The sequence below is a fragment of the Periophthalmus magnuspinnatus genome, chromosome 20 (assembly GCF_009829125.3).
Source record: "Periophthalmus magnuspinnatus isolate fPerMag1 chromosome 20, fPerMag1.2.pri, whole genome shotgun sequence".
Lineage (NCBI taxonomy): Eukaryota > Metazoa > Chordata > Actinopteri > Gobiiformes > Gobiidae > Periophthalmus > Periophthalmus magnuspinnatus.
The window spans coordinates 26,382,499-26,403,865 of record NC_047145.1 but is presented as its reverse complement, the minus strand read 5'-3'; positions in this window follow the sequence as shown (position 1 = coordinate 26,403,865).

The following is a 21,367-nucleotide window of genomic DNA, read 5'->3' as shown; positions in this document are numbered from 1 at the left end:
TACTATGTACTCTACTATCTACTTCTTTTATCTTTCTACCATGTTATAACGTTGGTCCCTTGTCAAAAACATGCCTGAAGAGGTTTTAGATGTCATCCATGCATCTCTCCCGAGCCCTATTCAAACTCTCCTTACGACTAGCAGTAAGATTCTGTACAAGGCTCCACCCACAAACCTACATCACCCATCCGCCACCCACAAGCCTACGTCACCCATGCTCTTGCAGGACACTTCTCCATAAATCTACAAAAACATGATACAAAAGTGTACACAGCAAAATGACAAACCTGATGCAATGTGCAGTAGTTTGATTAGAGGGATGCAGCTGATTGTGATAATGCTCTGAAAGGGGAGTGACTTAGCACGGGGAGTAAACAGAGCCGAGACTTATTAAACATGTTAATACTTTGTTTTGGGTGAATATAGCATTTTCAAAAACAATGAAAGGAAACACGGTGATCTAAATATGTAGACATACTGTAGACTGCTTGGCCAAAAAAAAAAAGTCAGACTCTAATATTTTGTTGTTCCGCCTTTAGCTTTGATTACGGCACACATTCACTGTGGCATTGTTTCGATAATCTTCTGCAATGTCACAAGATTGATTTCCATCCAGTGTTGCATGCATTTTTCACCAAGATCTTGCATTGACGATGTTAGAGTCTGACCGCTGCACAAAGCCTTCTCCGACACATCCCAAAGATTCTCAATGGGGTTAAGGTCTGGACTCTGTGGTGGCCAATCCATGTGTGAAAATGATGTCACATGCTCCTGATCCACTCTTTCACAATTTGAGCCTGATGAATCCTGGCAGTGTCATCTTGTAATATGTCCGTGCCATCAGGGAAGAAAAAATCCATTGATGGAATAACCTGGTCATTCAGTATATTCACGTGTCAGCTGACCTCATTCTTTGAGCACAGACTGATGCTGAACCTAGACCTGACCAACTGTAGCAACCCCAACCTATTTGCTTAGTTAAATCCAGGTGTCAACTTTTTTCTGTCCAGGCAGTGTAAGTATTTTATGTACAAATGAATTAGACCCTCTTGAAAATGCACTAAGACAGCACCTTACACTCCCAGTAAATGTGTACCTTAACAATCTTTATTCCAGTTTAAATCTGTACCGACAACTATTATATGGAGCGCCGGAGAGCCTGGTTGACCTTCACTACCACAACACTTCATTGTAAAACATTATATGCCACCAAAAGTAAATGAGCCCCATTCACTGATCAGCCAACTTCCCCAGTTCTCCTGTTTACAGCTGAAAAGAGCAGGCCTGCTCCTCGCGCCCTTATTATTCACGCTACAGTCTGGCTCTGGATAATTATGGCCTATCTGTGCTGACCGCTGCCTCTCGCTCAGTCAGCCCGTCTCCTTGTGAAAAGTACAAATAGGATGCTGTTTGTCTGTGCAGTCCAAGAGCCTTGTGTCTCGGATCAGATAACATTTGCGTCGGTGAGAAATGGCGATTTATAGCGTTGAAATTTGTGTAAACCAAGCCCCACTTAGAAGCACATTAGTGAAATGCAGAGGATTCAGGCTGGAAACAGTCTGAGTCACATTCAGCACAATGCCAGAACAAAACACAGTCTAGAGTTGCAGTAAATGTTCCATGTGATCCTGTAATGATGGGAGTTGAACTACAGTATAAAGTTCTATTAGATCATATTTTCATTGCAGTTAAAGCAACACTGAGTAACTTTCTGGAAATAGAAAGTTAAAACCATACTTCGGAATATTCTCCATGGAGATCGATAGGTGTTATGTCATGTTGTACTATATTAGAACCAAGGGAACACATTTTCATGGCAACGAGGATGAGGAGGCCAAACTGCTGGGTTTCAGCTCCTAGACTGTGATCAGACAAATTTCTCAATTGATTGCGTTGCACTTTGCCATGAAATATCTAAAAAGGTAAATTCACAAATGTTGAACCTGATTATTTCAATCAATGACTAGACCCACTGGACATGGGGTTTTCTACGTTTTCCAATGCAATAAAAACAAGAAGTTCCTAAGAAGTTCCATTGGCTGTTGGCCAATCTGTGTATGTGAAAAATTATCTCATATTGCTTGAATCTTTCACATTTGGGGCTCAAAATCACAAATCATTTCACAAAACTAAATTCTAGTAGCAGTAACATGAGATGGCTTATTTGAGGAAAGGAAACGGTTAACACACCTGATGTATTCACTGCTTCATGTCTGTGTAATCCCTCAGTCCAGGTATGAGCCATAGTGAAAGAACGGGGGCCTTAGACATAATTTATCTCCTGTTTATAACTCTATTCTCACACCTAAATCTAAACAAGGACATTAAACAAAACAACAGTGCTAGCCAGTATGCTAATAGGTGTACGAGCACCTATTAATGGCCTGAATTATTATGCAAAATATGACTCAGGCACAGTGCACACTTAGTGTAGCTCAACAGATACTGTAAACAAACAGGTGTGTTAGTTTCAGTGTAGTTAGCTCCTCCCTTAAGATTGATATAAGGCAGTGTCCAGCAGTAATCTGACCAGAACTAAAGAAGTGGCTTGGATGATCAACAAAACATCTCCAGCAACTTTTGTCCAGTGACAGTATTTAATTTTTCTTTTACTACTGCTTCATGATAAAAAAAAGTGAGATGTTCTGTTTCTTTTGTTAAAACATATTGTAGTATTTTTCATAGGTTATCATCTGCAGTATATCAAGATCCTTGAGTTTGTCCCCCTGTGTTTGTCTGTCACTCATCTGGGAGGAGTCGACCACACAGCTGCAGTCTAGGGTCCATGTACAGTCATGTCCCACCTCTACAAGCCTGATTCTTCCTCCACTCTTCCTCACCTCTTCCTCAAGTGTGACTAGCTCTCCACTCCTTTATGAAGATCCTGATTTTTGAACGTTCTACCTTTTTTTTTTTTTTTTTTTTTTCTGGACTTTTTGTAATTTGGTGATTTTACTTTCAGTGCTCATCTGGCACAATATCTACTAATAACATCTCTATGAAAATGAATTGGTAGGGCTCGCTCCACCAGAAAAGCTGCACAGTGCTTTATCTCGTGCTATCATCTATTGTTAGCTAACGAGTTAGCTAAGCTTTGCACTGTCATGGCAACAACAGAGAACAGAGAAACAACTTTCAGTTTCCATTTTGCCATATAAAGATGATTTGAGCTAATATATATATATATATATATATATATATATATATATATATATATATATATATATATATATATATATATATATATATATATATATAAACAGCTCCATAGGTGTTGCGAGATGATCTCATAACCTCTATACACAAACACTTAACAGATTTTCATGGATTCATTGAAGACATCTGTAGGACGATCACCTTTACGTGTGTAGTTTAACCAAGGCCAGTATGAACCCAGATGCACAACGTGGTGATCCATCAGCACAGAGAGCAGACAGGGGAGTGGACATTGCCTGCGTTGTTGACAAAGATGGAGGTTTATTGTCTGAAATTGTGCCGAGGATGTAACAGGAGCATTGAGATTCAGGAGCTGTGAGCTGCCAAAATAAACCCAGATAAGATTGAAATGTGTCATTCAGAAAGCCCCCGTCTCTGTAGAAGAGGACATTGGATAGGGGAAGAGGCTGTGTAATGAATGGGTTCACTTCCAAATAAGGTCAAGTTGGTTTACCATGTGTGCCTGTCCTACACCTGAGGAAATAGAAGGGCATCTGGCATAAAATTCAATTTAATTTGTAGATAAATACCTGCCAAATTTGTAACAATGGTTTCAGCTACATCCTTGAACGTCTTCAAATTTTTTAAATGTCAGAGTGCTGTTTATGTACGCAAGACAATGGCCTTTCTGTATTCTGATGGCAGCTGGAAAATGTGTCTTGTTGCTGCAAATTCATGAATTTGATTTGAAATAACTGAGAATGCGTGTATGTCTTTCTAGGGTAGAGGGTTAGATTTTGATCAACCCAGCAGTTTAAATTGTTATTACAAGATCGTTATATTAAAGGCTATTTAACAGCATGGTAATCATGCAGATTTCTTCTTCCTACTGTGCATGCCATTTTGAGGAATGAAAGGTGGGGTACCCAACTTTATTTCATGGAGGATGCAGAGGATGCAGAGGAGAGGGTCAGAGGAGCAGAGGATGCAGAGGAGAGGTGGGGGAGTGGTTTCTTCACAGATACTAAAGCCTCCTTGTGTTTTTCTATGCACAGATTTGCAGAGGTGGAGGACAGCTGACCTTTGGACCTTTGACCTTTGGAGTCCTTTGCTTGGCTAAAGTCGTGCGTTTACTCATCGGCATCAGTGACAGCACCTCACGACAGGTCATCCAGAAAAGATCGTAGGACTTAACCCTTTAAATTGCTGTGTCTTTTAGTCTTCTTAGTCACTTAGTCTTCTTCCAGTTGTTTAGATCGAAATAAAAAGGCAACTGCAGTGCATCCTCCATTCAGAATTGGTAGGTTCCGTTAGTAGGTAGGTGCCCACTTACCAAACGTTTCTTGCTTCAGTCCTAGCCACATGCTTACTATTGATGTGTCCCCAAGCAAGACACTTCACCATCAGTGAAAACAAGCACAGCTGGTAACAACTGATCCTCCTGACCAAACCTGGATCAATAGAGAAGACACATTTCCTGATATCAAGTATTCATTAAAGTTCTGCTATGTAACTTTTCTGGTGTAGAGTCTTCCTTGTCTCTGTGGAGATGCTATTGTATTGCCTGGAATGTTCCACAGAATGGCATTACATTTAACTTCATGGAAACCGGCTGGTGCCACCTACCAACCTTACAAGTCAGATCTGCAACAAGGTCCCAACTCACAGTAAGAATGCAATAATACACGATTCACTGAGTACTTGCAAGACATATTTAATGATGTACTGTGGAACATTCCTGCCATCTGCTTGTCTCTATATGGAATATTGGAATCTGATTGGTGGAAGTATTACAACAGCGGAACAAGGCGAGAAATCAAACCTTTGTCACATCCAGTTTGAAGAAAAGCATCTTCCCTGTCCATTAATGCAATCAGTGCTTCCCTCTGCACTATTTCCGTCTGTGTTTTCACTATAATAGGCTGAAGTTTGTCTGTTGTCTTGCCATGTTTGTTTTGGTTCACTTGAGCACTTCACCTGTGGCTTCCACCCAAACCTCAGTGCCATTTTGTGATTGGTCCACTTACCAGTGGGCGGGCCTTTTCACAGCACTGAGAGCACGCCGAGATGGATTCTTGTGAGTTTGGGAACTCACAAATATCATGAGAATCCATCTTGGTGTAAAGGTTATTTGAATGTATGGATGTAATTGAAAATTCAAGAATTTAAGATAATGTTTTCTCCTCCTCCACTGGTCCAGCACTAGACAGTGTTCTTGACCACATGGTGTGGCTTTAGGGGACATAGTGTGGCTAATGTGTTTATATAGTTAGCTTCAGTCCTTAATGTTTTGCTAATCCTGCATTTTTGCTTGTTTCTGTCGCTCTGAAATCCCTCACGCCCCCTGCTGCTCCTAAACAAATACGCCCCGCGGTGTAGCAGCTTTGGGCCCAGTCTGCTCGCGGCGCCCCTGTATTTACCTGCTCCATGAAAATAAAAACATTTGGGATATTTTCTATATTTTTTCCCCTAAGTCCACAACAGCCTGTAGACGATTTGTGTTTGGGTGTACAGGGGAACAGCTATGATCAAAAGCAGGAGGAGTCTGTTGCCAGCAGGTAGGGAGCCAACATTCAGTATTCATACACAAACCAGCGGATTGTACAATATCTTCAGGACATATGGGCACCACGGAGAGGCACGTTGTGAGAATGAATAAATAAACAAATAAATACAAATATAACAGAGGACAGAGCAAATAGGCCATAGGCAGCTTTCAGAGCTCCATTGGGTTTGTATTAAAATTGAGAGGTTACTCTACCCATTTCACAAAGAACATCGTCAACATCATTACATTTAAGATTTGACAAGATTTTGGCCCAGTTTTTGCAATGTTTTTTCTAAGTTTTGCAAATTTGTCTTTTATTTTATTTTTTGGGGTGGGGGTGGATTCATCATTTCATCATTTTATGTCCTGGTTAGACTGAAGATATGACGTACGTAAGACTAGTGCTTGATAGTCTCATGGATCTACAAACCGGATAAGACACTCCCCCTCTGTCCCGAGGCGAGATCGACTAGTGGAAGTACTGCAGCTCCCTAGAGCTTGGGCCCAGAAAGAATTCTTCCATACAGCACAAGCACAATTTTTAAATCCTCAAAGTGACTAAAAGTCAGATTTAGCCCTAGCCCTGCTCTGAACCGCCACTAGCTCCGCTCTAGCAGCTATCGCTCTGATTCTGATGTCACACGGTGGGAGGAGTAATGCGGAAGAGAAAATGATTATGCGCCAATGAGCACAGGCCATTGAAAACAATACGACACCATCTAGGGTTCACATTGTAGATTTGATTATACTTCCATGTATAATCTGAGAGACGGAAGTAATGACATTTAGTGCTGGTTGCCATGGTGATGTGTAACCTTCTTTTGAAGGGCCTAAAATGTTTTATGTTTAACTGTTCTACATATATATTTAATGGTGGAAGTTGAGATAAAGCTAGAATATGTCAAATTTGTCTTGTGCTGACCATAGTCCTGACCATTTCCCAAACCTTAACCCAGTCCCTAACCTGGATATTCTGTCTTAGAACTCAGCGCAATGTCCTTTTTTGTACTTTTCTTCTAAACTTTTCTCCCACAAACTGGCACTCAACTGATGTGAAACTATGATAAATCTGTCCCACAGATACTGTCTCACCAAACCAAGTCATAACTAGAAAAAAAAACATGAGAGCTGTCATATGCACTTTAATGTACAAACATGTACATAGTGTGCATAGTAATTCTAGTTGGGGGCTGTTCAAAGCCGGTGGTCCCTGGGCTCTGGTCCCCTGTGATGTGGTGGTCTATTCAATGGCCGACAAACAAAGAGAATATGTAACACGCATCTAGGGGCCCTTACAGAGACCCGCGTGTGCCGACAGGGGCCGCAGGGAACAGAGCGCATTCATAATTGATGAGATTAGAGGCTGATATGAAGCAGAGGAGCGTGTCAGGAGCGTTTACAACCGCAGTGAAGATGTCACACGTGTCACCTGTGATTGACGAGTGCAATGCCTGCGCACAGAAGAGCAAGGGGCGGGGCTAAGGCTGTGCAATAGGATCTAATGTGGCAGCAGTGTAGGTGTATAAGTATGGCTGTACGTTAGATAAAGATAACATTTGTGAAAAGGGTTTATAGTGAGAGTGGGGAGTATTTCTGGAGCTTTCTACCATGTTGTAATGTTCTTCATTCATCAAAAACATGCCTGAAGTAATCTGAGTAATCTAGTGATCTCTCCCAGGCCCCATTCGAAGCCTCCTCACGGTTAGAAGTATAAGCTTCCCCCACAAGCCGACGTCACCCATGTTCCTACATGACAACTCTCCATAAATATACAAAAACAGAATACAAAACAATACACTATAACGTCACAAACCTGATGTGATTATTTCATTAGTGGGATGGAGCTGATTGTGCTGTGATAATGTTCTGAAGGGGGAGGGCAAAGGAAGGGGGAGACTCAGAGTCTTTAAAGAGAGGTTTTACACTTCTATAGGATATTCACTGCTAACACATAACATATTTTGATCACCGTGTTAGCTTTTATTATTTTGAGAATGCTATACACTAGTCCCTGGTTTATGGCGGGGGTGACGTTCTAACCCGCAATAGGCGAAATCCATGAAGTAGTCAGCTTTATTATTTACAATTATTATATATGTTTTGCAGCTGTAAAACCCCTCACCACACACTTTATACACTTTTCTCAGACAGGCATCATTTTCTCACATTTCTCTCTTGTTTAAACACTCTCAAAGTTCAAAACTTATATTATATCCTCCTTCCTCAAAGATAAATGTGATGTTCACATGTCTCTGCTCCAGCGGTATCTGCAGAGGCGCCTCTGTGCAGAGAAACAAAGTGTTTCTGAAATTTGTCAGTGCAGAAAGTTTCATTGACATTGTGGGTTTTGTCGGGGAAAAAACTTGCAAATATACAGCACTTCAGAGTCACACTGTGATCCAACATTTATGTAAATTTGGCTGAACACATTCTGTACTGTACAGGAGACACGGCACGGAGGAGACTGATGGACAATGGTCTACAGTCCAACAGCCAATCAGGATGCAGAACACAATGCACATTCATACACAGTAAAAAAAAAAAAAAAAAAAAACATGCAAAATTGCACTAAAAATCAGTGAAACAGCAAGACCGCAAAAGCTGATGAGCGTTATAGCGAGGGACCACTGTATTCACACAAAAAAAAACAAGTTTCAGTTTCGTTTTTGATGCTCCTTGTGATGATTCATGAACTGAACAAATTTAAACACTTAGCCTCTCAGTGTTTGGAAATCAGTTACTTCAGAATTAAGTGCTTGACCCACACAGTTGAGGGTATTCTTGACCTTATCCTTGTGTTGTGTCCTTGTGCAAAAACACTTTACACACATTATCACCCACTCAAGTTCCAACCAGTTCACTGAGCTTGAATGAAGACGGCAACAAAACTGCTACTTAACAAATCAGCTACAACAACAATTTCAAATGTCCTCACAAAATATTCTTAAGCCTTTTACATGTGAGTTCAATCTGAGTGACTTTAAAGGCCCTGTGTAACATTTTTTCCCAATGCAGATATATTATATAAGCAGCTCCTGAGGTCAAAAGGTCAAGAGTCCACTGTGTGCTGTCTGCATCTGAGGGTAAAGCATTTTAATGTCTAAGAGGGAGGATGACTTGACGATCAGGCCGCTCTCTAACAATCCTCAGCCCCTTTGTACTGCAAAAGATGGAGGCTGCAGGTGAGTAGTGGGTGGTGCCAGAATCTCCGCCCAGCTCCAGGCTCAAACACAGAAGGTAAGGGGCAAAACACCACAGAACACACATAAAACCGAAATCCTGACAAAAGCGCTTATAAACTCATCAAGGTGAATAATTAGGATGCTCAGAATGCATAAGGTAAGTGAAGGAATCATCTAAAATGAACTAGTTCTGTTGTTCACATTCTGAAGACGGTAAAAATGAGGTACTGCGCTTTCAAAATTTGTATGACCTTTGGAAACACTTTATAGTATTTCTGTTTTTCATTGCCAGGAGTGAAATAGCAGAGTTTTTTTTTTCTTTTTTTTTATTCAGTCCAAGGTTACAACCACACACTCTGAGAAAGCGTTAGTATTTTACCATGTCTCTTCACTGTTGACTTTTACGACTCATTTCTGCATCGTTTGTCTGTTTTGATTCATAAACACTCTCAGAATGAAAGCTGGCATCATACAGCACAGCAAAGAACGACTTCTATCACTCATGGGGTGGAAAACCTCGGAATTATTGGCCTAAAATGGAGAAAGCATACATAGTACACAGAGCGGTAATGTGCCCGTGGTGATGGAGAGAATACAGGGAAAGGAGGGAAGAGAGGGAAAGAGAGGAGAGGAGGTAAATTGGGCAAAGCCAGATGAATGAAGCTGTTTTTGATGCAGTTGAGAGTGGACTTCCATTTGGGACGACATTAGTGCGGGAAATGACCAAACACAAAACCTGCGTCTGTGTGATCACAAATGAGCCGCAACGAAAGACTGATGGACAGAGAGAACAAAGGAGGAGAGAAAGAGAGAGTGATGAGAGACAAGCCAAAGGATGAGAGAAAGAGAAAGTGATGGAGAGACAGGGCAAAGGATGAGAGAAAGAGAGAGTGATGGACAGAGAGAACAAAGGAGGAGAGAAAGAGAGAGTGATGAGAGACAAGCCAAAGGATGAGAGAAAGAGAAAGTGATGGAGAGACAGGGCAAAGGATGAGAGAAAGAGAGAGTGATGGAGAGACGGGGCAAAGGATGAGAGAAAGAAAGTGATGGAGAGGCAGGGCAAAGGATGAGAGAAAGAGAGAGTGATGGACAGAGAGAACAAAGGAGGAGAGAAAGAGAGAGTGATGGAGAGACAGGGCAAAGGATGAGAGAAAGAGAGAGTGATGGAGAGACAGGGCAAAGGATGAGAGAAAGAGAGAGTGATGGAGAGACAGGGCAAAGGATGAGAGAAAGAGAGAGTGATGAGAGACAAGCCAAAGAATGAGAGAAAGAGAGAGTGATGGGGAGACAGGGCAAAGGATGAGAGAAAGAGAGAGTGATAGAGTGACAGGCCAAAGGATGAGAGAAAGAGAGAGTGATGGAGAGACAGGCCAAAGGATGAGAGAAAGAGAGAGTGATAGAGAGACAGGGCAAAGGATGAGAGAAAGAGAGAGTGATGGAGAGACAGGGCAAAGGATGAGAGAAAGAGAGAGTGATGGAGAGACAGGGCAAAGGATGAGGGAAAGAGAGAGTGATGGAGAGACAGGGCAAAGGATGAGAGAAAGAGAGAGTGATGAGAGACAAGCCAAAGAATGAGAGAAAGAGAGAGTGATGGGGAGACAGGGCAAAGGATGAGAGAAAGAGAGAGTGATAGAGTGACAGGCCAAAGGATGAGAGAAAGAGAGAGTGATGGAGAGACAGGCCAAAGGATGAGAGAAAGAGAGAGTGATAGAGAGACAGGGCAAAGGATGAGAGAAAGAGAGAGTGATGGAGATACAGGACAAAGGATGAGAGAAAGAGAGAGTGATGGGGAGACAGGGCAAAGGAGGAGAGAAAGAGAGAGTGATGGACAGAGAGAACAAAGGAGGAGAGAAAGAGAGAGTGATGAGAGACAAGCCAAAGGATGAGAGAAAGAGAGAGTGATGGAGAGACAGGGCAAAGGATGAGAGAGAGAGAGAGTGATGGAGAGACAGGGCAAAGGATGAGAGAAAGAGAGAGTGATAGAGTGACAGGGCAAAGGATGAGAGAAAGAGAGAGTGATGGAGAGAGAGAACAAAGGAGGAGAAAGAGAGAGTGATGAGAGACAAGCCAAAGGATGGGAGAAAGAGAGAGTGATAGAACGACAGGCCAAAGAATGAGAGAAAGAGAGAGTGATCGAGAGACAGGCCAAAGGATGAGAGAAAGAGAGAGTGATGGAGAGAGAGAACAAAGGAGGAGAAAGAGAGGATGATAGAGAGATACAATAGAGGATGAGAAAGAGAGAGAGATGTATGATTCCATGGAAAGAGAATGTTTAAGCCATACTTTGGAACATTCCCCATGGAGATAGATAAGTGTTATGTAATAATTATAGCTAAAGTAAAATTTCCATAAAAAGAGTCAGGTTTGTGGAGACGCAAGCCCGCTCAGAGAAAAAAAAAACAAAAAAAAACATATTGTAGCTTTAAATAAAGAGGCTCTATTACGTCGTATTTTGTGATTTCGAGTGAGTGAAGGAAGGAGCGCGAGACTGACTGAGGTGGATCGGTGCAGATCTGCAGTGATGAGGTCGCTGTATCAGACCGTTGTGGGAAAGAAGGAGCTGAATCCAAAGGCAAAGCTCTCGATTTACCGGTCAATCTACGTTCTGGTTTCGTACTGGTTTAGTCTTGGTTTAGTCTTGGTTTAGTCCTGGTTTAGTCCTGGTTTAGTCCTGAGAGGCCGAAATGGGTTTCCTCCACAGGGTGGCTGTGCGCTCCCTTAGAGATAGGGTGAAGAGCTCATTCACATGGGAGGAGCTTGGAGTAGAGCTGCTGCTGCTCAAAGAGGTGAGGTGAGAGGTGTTTAGACTGCTGCCCCCGCGGCCCGGCCCCGGATAAAAGGAAGAAAATGGAGGAATGTCATATTTTTCCATGTATTAAAGCAGAGCATTTGGATTTGGAGATCATGTATTGAAAATGGAAATACCTATAGAAAAAGTTGACATAATTCAGCTTTGGAGCAGTGCATTTCCAAGGGAACGTGAAGTTTATTCATTACTGTAAGTCCAGCCATGTCCAGATGTCGTTTTAGCCAAACCACAGTTTCTATATTTCAGATACCTGTAGAGTTTTCCAGTCATTAGGTGTGAGTGCACTCTCTCTGTAGCAGATAACAAAGTCCTGCCCAGACGCTAAGCTCCAGTCGGCCGCAGGGAGCCTTATCTGACTCTCCCCACATCAGTGACCTCTAGCTGAGTCAAAGCAGGTGAAATGTGGGCTCCAGGAGACAAAAACAGACAAAAACATGATACACAAACATGGAAGCCCGTGTCACTGGGTCCCTACTATGTACCTTTATTTAAACCCGTCTTATTGAATACACGCTGGTTTATCAGTTTTGGGGTTCATGTTTAATATAAAAACCCAAAAGAATTGGGGCTGAATGATAATATCAGGATTCTGTCCAAAGTTCACATTCGAAGCACATCCAGATAAACTGACTGACTGAAGATTAAAATATGAACTGATAAACTAACACAAGAGCCACATTTCAGAACATTTTTAGCTTTAGATCATAGCATTTTTTAATGTAGAATAAAAGTATTTTGTTGTTTGTGCTGGAAATTATGATTATGATGATTATGAAAATTGCAGTCTTTGCTATTTGTGTCCATTCAAATCCAACTGCAAAAAATCCAGCACCCATAACAGTAGTCCCACACAGAGCCCTCCCACGTGCTGTCAACAAGTGATCTAATGTGTTTGAATAAGATTTTCAACATATTGCTAGTATGGACGCTTGCTGTCACTGCTAACATAGGGTGATCAGATGTTCCTGTTTACCCGGGACAGTCCCACTTTTGATCGCTGTGTCCCCTGTCTCAGTTGATTTTTTCAAAACCATAGTTTTGTCCCAATTTTATTCAAGAAATGTTCCAGGTGTCACTATTTTTGACCAATCTGAGCCCCACCAACAGTAAAGAGGAGATATAGTGTCATTTGTTTTGCTAAAATACACAAAACCATGTTTGAAAATGAGCACAAGCCAAAAAAAATAAATAAATAAATAAATATATATTATATATATATATATATATATATATATATATATATATATATATATATATATATATATATATATAATAAAAAAGGCACTGGCAGAAGTCCCTCATATTATAAACTGACCCCCAAGTGAGTCACAAACGGATGATGTCACAAGCTCTTTTGACTTTTGACTCTTTTGATCTGTCCCAGATTTTAATATTGAAAATCTGGTCACCTTTAGCTTAAAATGATGATTAAAATGAAAATGTCAAAAATATGGGCGTTCTGTATGACAGGGGCGGAAAAAGTCCCAAACGGATCAGCCAGCGCTGCAGTACAGGTCAGCTCGATGTCGTCAAGGAAACCAGAATGTCAAGTATTTAGTATGCCTCTGGAAATACAGAGGGCGAACGGTGTCCTTAGAAAACTTTTCAAATGCCAAATACATATTCATTTAACTTTCTGTTCTCCATTAATTAAGAGCGTGATTGGGCCATTCAACTTGACTATGCGTCAAGTGAACTACAGTTAGAAAAGTATTGTTGTAATGCAGAATAGGCTCTGTGCACAGCAGTACGCTAGCTAGCTCATTGTGTCTCAGAGCTAACAGTCACTTTTATTAAAATCATAAAACATAAAATAAGCAACTGTCAAAATTCAGATGAATTCAAATAAAGACTAATATTTTACATGTAGAATACTTCAGTTTATGATGTTGTTTTATTAGTTATTATAGCTCAAAATTAGCATTAGCATTAGCACTGAGACATAAACATGCCTCTTTCTAAACACAGAGATGTCTCAGGTGAAGTATTCATTTTATTTGTGTAGTGTTTAACATGTGTCAGTGACATCCACCTGCAGGTCCCTGTCAACTGTCTGACCCTAACCCCCTGACCTCTGACCTTTAACCCACCTGAAGCTCCCTGTCCATTGTCTGATCTTTAAATATTTATTAATTTTAGTGTGACTCTGAAGAAACCTCATGGAGTTAAAACTGGACAAGTAGTGACGTAAACAATATGAAAATGTCCATTTTTATGATTTTATACAAATATGACAGCACTCTATGAAAACATGTGTTTGTGACTTTTACCACATGCTTGACTTTCATTGGACCAAACAATCAAACAATTGAATCAGTCATTTTTTAAATCTGGTTTCATTTGTATTTTTTCATTTGTTGAAAACAAATTACGAACCTGTTCAAAATAAACCCTCTTTTCAGCAGGTCTCAGACAATAATAAAAATACTTTTACTTTTAAGTCCTGTTCAGAAATGTAGTGGAGTAGAAAGTGCAGATACTGCTCTGGAATATAGTTAAGTAAAAGTAAAAAGTAAAATGTAAAATATAAAATGTATCTGTACCATATAGAAGTTGTTCATAAAATGAAACAAAGATAACACAATTACTGAGCTTTCGAGTTATATTTTTCTGACCATTCAGCTCGAAATGAACACAAAATCCCTTGTCCGGCCATTATCTCCTTGTAAACACTTTGATTGTGTTGTTTAGCTTCGTGGTAGAAGACACAGTGCGGGGTCAAAGGTCACGATGGCCGCCCGCACATGTCCGCTGTGTAGATTGTGTTGTGGGCGTGCGAGCCGTGAAGACATAAGTGTGCATTTTATCCAGGATCGGGTTTTTCAAAGCTCAGATTGAGTAGTATTAACCTCTGACCTCTGCTGGGCAGCCCGTGTTTCCATGGCAACAACAGTCGGGGCACAGAGCAACTCAACATATGCTTTTAAAGTCACAGGTTTTAAAGATGCATTATGCAACTTTTTCAATGGAGGGTCTGAAGCCTGCTTGTCTATATGGTCATTACCTCACCAAGAATGTTCCACAGTATGCCTTTATAGTTATCCATTATACATGTACTTAATTTCAGATGCCGTGTTTTTAAATTCAATGTTTTTAAAGGTGTAATATGTATTTTTTTCCAATGGAGTGTCTGCCACCTGCTGTTATTACTTCACCAGGAAAATACCACAGTATGGCATTAAACTTGTCCTACCTTGAAAGTACCTTGAAAATGATGTATTTTTATTGTTAGCTCGTTCACCTCTCATTTCTCCACAGACTTGACCTGTAACTTATCTTGCTGCTTCACCTGCTTGTCTCTACGGAGAAAGATATATTTGGTAAATGGGCAAATTTTTATATAGAACTTTTCCACCTTCAAGACACAAAGGGTTTTACATCAAGAAACCACACACACACACACACCCCCACCCCGTCACAGACATATCACACACACACACACACCCCCACACACCCACACACACACACACACCCCTTCACTCTCACACACACACACATTCACTCACACACACTCACCCCGTCACACACATATATCACACACACACATTCACACACATTCACTCACACACACACCTTCATACACATGTTGACACACACACACATCGCACACATTCATACACATTTTCACACACACACACACACACACACACACCCACACACATGTTCATACACACATTCATATACACATTCACACACACATCACATACACGTTCACACACCAGTATACACAGACATTGGGGGTTAAGTGTCTTGTCAAAGGACACAAAAACAGTATTCATCTGTGGGGCTGGAATCACACCTCCAACCTGTGGGTCAGTGGATCTGACCGCTCTACCAATGATGTTTATGTCAAGAGCGGGATTCGAACTCCCAGCCTTCAGATCAGTGAACAAACACTCCACTTTACTGTCGCTCAGTAGTTTGCCAGAGTTTGGAACATTCCAGGAAAAGCATTGACATCTCCCTGGAGACAAGATAACAGTTACATATAGCAAAAAAAATTACCCTTATAGACAGTATAGTGTAAGAATACTTTTACTCAAATAAAAGTTGTGTTTCTCTTCCCTCTGTGAGTCTAAAGTGACTGGAGCTTTATGTAACAATTTGTGTTTCTTCTTCCTTCAGATGTCGTTTAGTTAGGCTCATTTTTGTGCCTGTCCTTTGAATCTTCCTTTGCAATTGCAGAAATAAAACAGGACATTTGAGGCCACAATTATAAAAATGGCGTAGGTTACTTGTAAACTCCCATTAGCAGGAAGTATTGCAGTATTGATAGCCTAAGCGTCCTGCTATTGGCTAAGGTCAAGTGCAAATCCATAACTCCATGAGATCTATGGGGGCCTGGCAGATAGTGTATTACCTCCACCTGTTTTATAGGCTTTTTAACGTGAATGGTTGGGTAGATAGAGAGTCTTTCTAACAAATGTGCAGCTTTGGTTCAATACATGCTGAACCTGTGGTTGTGTGGAAGTTCTCAGCGTTTTGACTGAGAGAAGACATAAAAATGGCGGTGCAGTGCGCTCGGATCAATGCACTGGCTCCATTGATTCCATTAAAAGCTTCTTTGGAGATGGATCGTGTGGTTTTGGATTACACTGTTCTCACACATCATTTTTTACACTGAAGTTATTATAGGCAGTTTATTCTATTACACAGGTGTGAGAAACATCAGATGCCCTACCTTTTTCCTGAGTGAAAGTGGGTTGTTTTTATTTATTTATTTATTTATTTATTTATTTATTTGAAGGACAATGTGCAGATACATTAAAAAGGTGGCTGCACCAGATTTAGCAAAATGCTAATTTCCATCTGTAGTCCTTGGGTTAGTTATAGTTGGATGGTGTTAACGGGCCTGGACCAGATTTTTGTTCTCATGTATTTGAGCAAAATGTGTCCTGTCCCAGTGCGGATATATTGTATAATGGTATTGTATTGAGGTCAAAATAAGTCTGCTGTGCACTGTCTGCTGGAAATTAAGAAGCATTTTATTACCCGATAATCAGCAAATGCGCATTAACATTCTAGTCTTTGTTAGCTTTACTCTGGTGTCTGAAAGGTGTTATAAGTGCTTGTAATGTAGTCCATTACATGAGCTTATCATTGAAGTTAACAGGAAAAAAGGACAATGCACAAAGAAGTTTAAAATGTTTTATTGATTAAAGTGCTTGTGTATCAGCTAATTACCTGTAATTGAATTGTTTGGCACCTGTCATCCTAGGTGTTCCGGCCAAATGAGTCCCTGGGGAGCCGGAGCACGTTAACCCTACTGTGGCGGATGCTATCGTCTGTGATAGAGCGCAGTTGTGGACTTTCCATTACCGTAACTCCGCAACAAAGCAGAGGCATGGGGCTTTTTAAATATTTTATTGTCATTACAGTAATCTGGACGGATATGTAAAATAGACATAGTTTTGTGAAAAAATGCAGTACATTCTGATACTTCCTTTAACATGATTTTTATGGCTAAAAAGACTAAAAGTCTCGGTGAGATATACTGGTCTATAATGTGCTCAGTCCTTAAAGGGTTAAGGATTAAGGTTCTGGGGCAAGCAACTGTGTGCTATAAGGAGGGGTGTCAAATATTTGAGCTTTTGCATATCTAATTCATTTTCACAGTTGAAACTGATAAATTTAATGTTATTTTACTCTTATTTTAACAACCAATGTGATTGAAAAAAAAAGTACACTGTTTTGTTAGAGCTAACCTAAAAATATTATTGGATGTTTGTAAACTTACCTGTGCTGCAAAGTGGGCTCAACCAATTAGGTAGGTGCGCTATAAAAGGAGCAAACTGCGGCTGCTAAAATAAAGGTTCTGTGTGTACAGAAGGTACTGCCATGCTGATTCTTTTAAAGTTCCCTGTTTTTGTAAATATTTTTGGTGTTGGGAAATAAATGCACTTGCTTCTGCACTGGACAAATGATCTCAGCTCTGCTCTGTTCTTCGTTAAACCACTAAGGCTGCTATCTGGGTGATTACAGTGCTTATAAACTGATCACTGTGAATAATTAGGATGCTCTTAATGTATAAGGTAAGTGAGGAATAACTTTGGACCACTGCAAACTGTTTAAAATGAACCAGTGCTGATGTTTTTTTGACATTTTTAAGACAGAACTCATATGATACGGCGCCTTTAAGATGTCACATCACAGAGGGTAAGGGACAATATTTGTTTGCTAAAGCGCTACTTTTAAAAGACCAAACATTCACAAGTTTTGCTCACCACTTTTTGAATGTTTAAAGGATCAAATCATTTCTTCCAGCTTATTTAAATTCACAGAGTAGCTGTGTTTGCCAGTTTTTGTTTCATATGGATAGGCCCAGTAATTGCACAGATTATAGCCATTAAAATGTGCCAAAATGAAACTGAATAACCTACCCATTTGTGCAATTGGATGATACTGTTTTGCCAATAATGCTCCACAGTATAGCATTTGACTTTTCTATTTCCATGGAGACAAGCATAAGTCAGGCAAAGTTACAAGTCAGATCTGCGAAACGTTAACCCTACTCACAGAAAGAATGTATGTTAATGATATGTACTTGTAGTAAAAACACAATAAAACAAGAGGGATAAGGTCAATGCTACCATTCAGGTAATGCAAAAACAAACCTCCTTACCAGAAAAGTTGCTGAATGCACCTTTAACTGCCCAAGATGGATGCCAAGTTAGTTAAAAAGGGCCTTTTATTCAAAATCACGGGCAACAATAAGTTCTAAAATCTGAAAGAGAGGTTGGGCCAGCATAAACATAAACCCAAAGGGCCGTGTGTGGCCCCCGGGCCGTAGTTTGCCCATGTCTGGGTTAAGGTCTGGACTCTGTGGTGGCCAATCCATGTGTGAAAATGATGTCTCGTGCTCCCTGAACCACTCTTTCACAATTTGAGCCCGATGAATCCTGGCATTGTCATCTTGGAATTTGCCCGTGCCATCAGGGAAAAATCCATTGATGGAATAACCTGGTCATTCAGTATATTCAGGTGTCAGCTGACCTCATTCTTTGAGCACAGACTGATGCTGAACCTAGACCTGACCAACTGGAGGAGACTCGTACCTATTTGCTTTGTTAAATCCAGGTGGAGCTTTTTTTGGCCAGGCAGTGTAAAAAACAATGAACTGTAATAATATAAAGAGCTAGTCACTGTCATTAGTTTGTATATATCATGAAGTTGTAGTACAGCTTAAATTCAATTAAAGTACGCATGATAAAATGGTCATGTTCCATCAGTCATATACTGAACCAGTATATTATATTAATGATATTATATAAGTTTATATAATCATTATCACGACAGGCCTACACCAATTAATCCCATTTTATTTTCTTAATCGGTGATACTCGTAGGATTTTGGTACCAATTGGAAAAAAAAAAAATGAATATGATGTGCAGTAAGTATAGAGCAGCACAAGTGCAGTATGTCTGCTTTAACACTGCCAGACCAGGGATACTGCACCTTTTCATTCTTGGCTTGTTTTATATTTACAAAGCGTTTTAAACGATTCATAGTTTTCTGCAGTTTTCTTCTGTTTCACTAAAAATATCTTTCCATTTCCTCAGCTTACACCGGCTTTAAACGCTAAAAGAACAACTAAATAAAGTGCATATAGATTTCTTGGTAAGCCTCAGCTCTCAGCGCAGCCGGCTTATCTCTATAATGGAATATTTATCTGTGAAGGATACAGTTTCCCTGGCAACCGGATGCATAAAACATTTTGCCATTTCCTGGTATTTGTACTGTATATATTCTCTTAGATGAAAGATAAGGGGGATTGCAGTGGGGGATTCCTTAGTCAGCATTTTTTGTGGTGGCCATATTGGAAAGGTATACAAAGGGACACTTGCCTGTAAAGCCTGATGGATTTCACTTTTATGTGCTGAGTCGACAAATATGGATGTCCGCCGTGTTTATGAAAGCGACTACAGTTATTCAACACTTGATAAACTTGTATTTATCACACGGGTGAATAGTTTAAAGGTGCCATACCTGATTTTTGCTGTCTAAAAAAAACATGAAAAACAGAACTAGTTCATTTTAAATAGTTTGCCATGGTTCAGTTATTCTTCACTTATGCATTCTGAGCATTCTAATTACAGAGGTCCATCGCTCAGTTCACCTTTCGTGGCCTTATCATTTAAAAGTGCCTTTCACAGCTTTCAGAGCCCAGATTGGAGTTTTGCCATCACTGTAAAGTTAACATTGAGAGTTTGTGCTGCACTCTGCTCCTTCCTCTTCAGTGTCATGATGTTGCTGTGATGTGTTCGCTCATCTGATTTAAACAGATTTTGACACTGTTTTCCTTGGAGCATTAGGATGACAACGCTACGTAACGATGAGCCCATCAGCAACAGCTTAAGTTCATAATACCAGACCACTGGAGTGAGGAAAAACAAGGACTGAGACAGCGCTAATGTCACAGAGAGCAACAAGTGCCACTGTTGGATCAGGAAGGCCATCAAGATCTGGAAACACTCCCACCAGACTGTAAACCTCTCACACCTGGAATATAGTAACTCAGTTGGTAGAGTGTTTGTCCACTGATCCGGAGGCTGGTAATTCGAATCTGGACATAAACATCATTGGTTGAGTGCTCAGATCCGCTGACCCACAAGTTGGTGGTGCGATTCCCACGAACCTGCTTCCACAGATGAATGCTGTCTTTGACTTAAAGGTGGAAAACTGGTATACAAAAATGTGTACAGCAAGGACATTGATTTGTATTACGCCTATTGTCCAAAAAAAAAAAAAAAAGAAAAATTTATATATAATACATTTTTCTTTTTTTTTTTCTGGCGGTGCGGTCTGGTGGACTAAATAAGTGCTCCCTTTCTGATTGCTCCCCGTTTTGCCCACATGCATTTCCAGGTCCCTGTGTAGGCAGCTCTGTCCTCCATGCCCAGGTAAAGTCCTAATCTGTTACTCTTCATTCATGAAAATATCCAAATCCCTAAATCATTGCTTCTTTTAGTGCCGCCGTCTGACTGCAGCTCGGCACCGCTTCACATTCACAATACGCTGAACTTCGTATCCACTATCCACTGTCCATTCACAAAATTTTCCAAACACTAATAAAGTCCATGTTTCACGTAGTTCCTCTGCTTGGCTGTAACATTGCACCTTGGGCCAAGTGCACGTCGCTGTGTGCCCTCATCTGCAGTGGCAGATAATGCCCCGTGGGACCTCTTCATTCAATCCCCAAATTCTTACGCATCTGTCCCTTGTAGTCCCTCTGCTCGCTTGTACTCACTGTACCAGGTCCATTACGCACAGTGGTGCATTTTCATCAATAGAAAAATTCCAAATGTAATTTCAACTCAAAGCATGAGTCCTCTAACTATTAGTTTGGTTGTGTAGCTGACATTGTGCCAAGGACGACACGAGACATCTTACATCTCATTGTTTCAACCTCCAGAAAGTGAGCTGCGTAAAGCGGACAGCCATCAATCCTGGGATTGTGTGCTCACCCTACTCAATCAGCGGTATGTGTTCCTTCTTAGTTGGGTTAAGTTGAGTTACCATTAAGGACTAATGGTAACTCCCCATTCATGTTTTTAGGTGTTCAGTGGTCAGCAGCGGCACAGGACACGCCGCCTCTGCTGCTTTGCTTTGTTTTGTCTTTCGCCTTCTCTCACCCTTTTGTCTTTCGCCTTGTCTTCCTTTCTTTCGCTTTG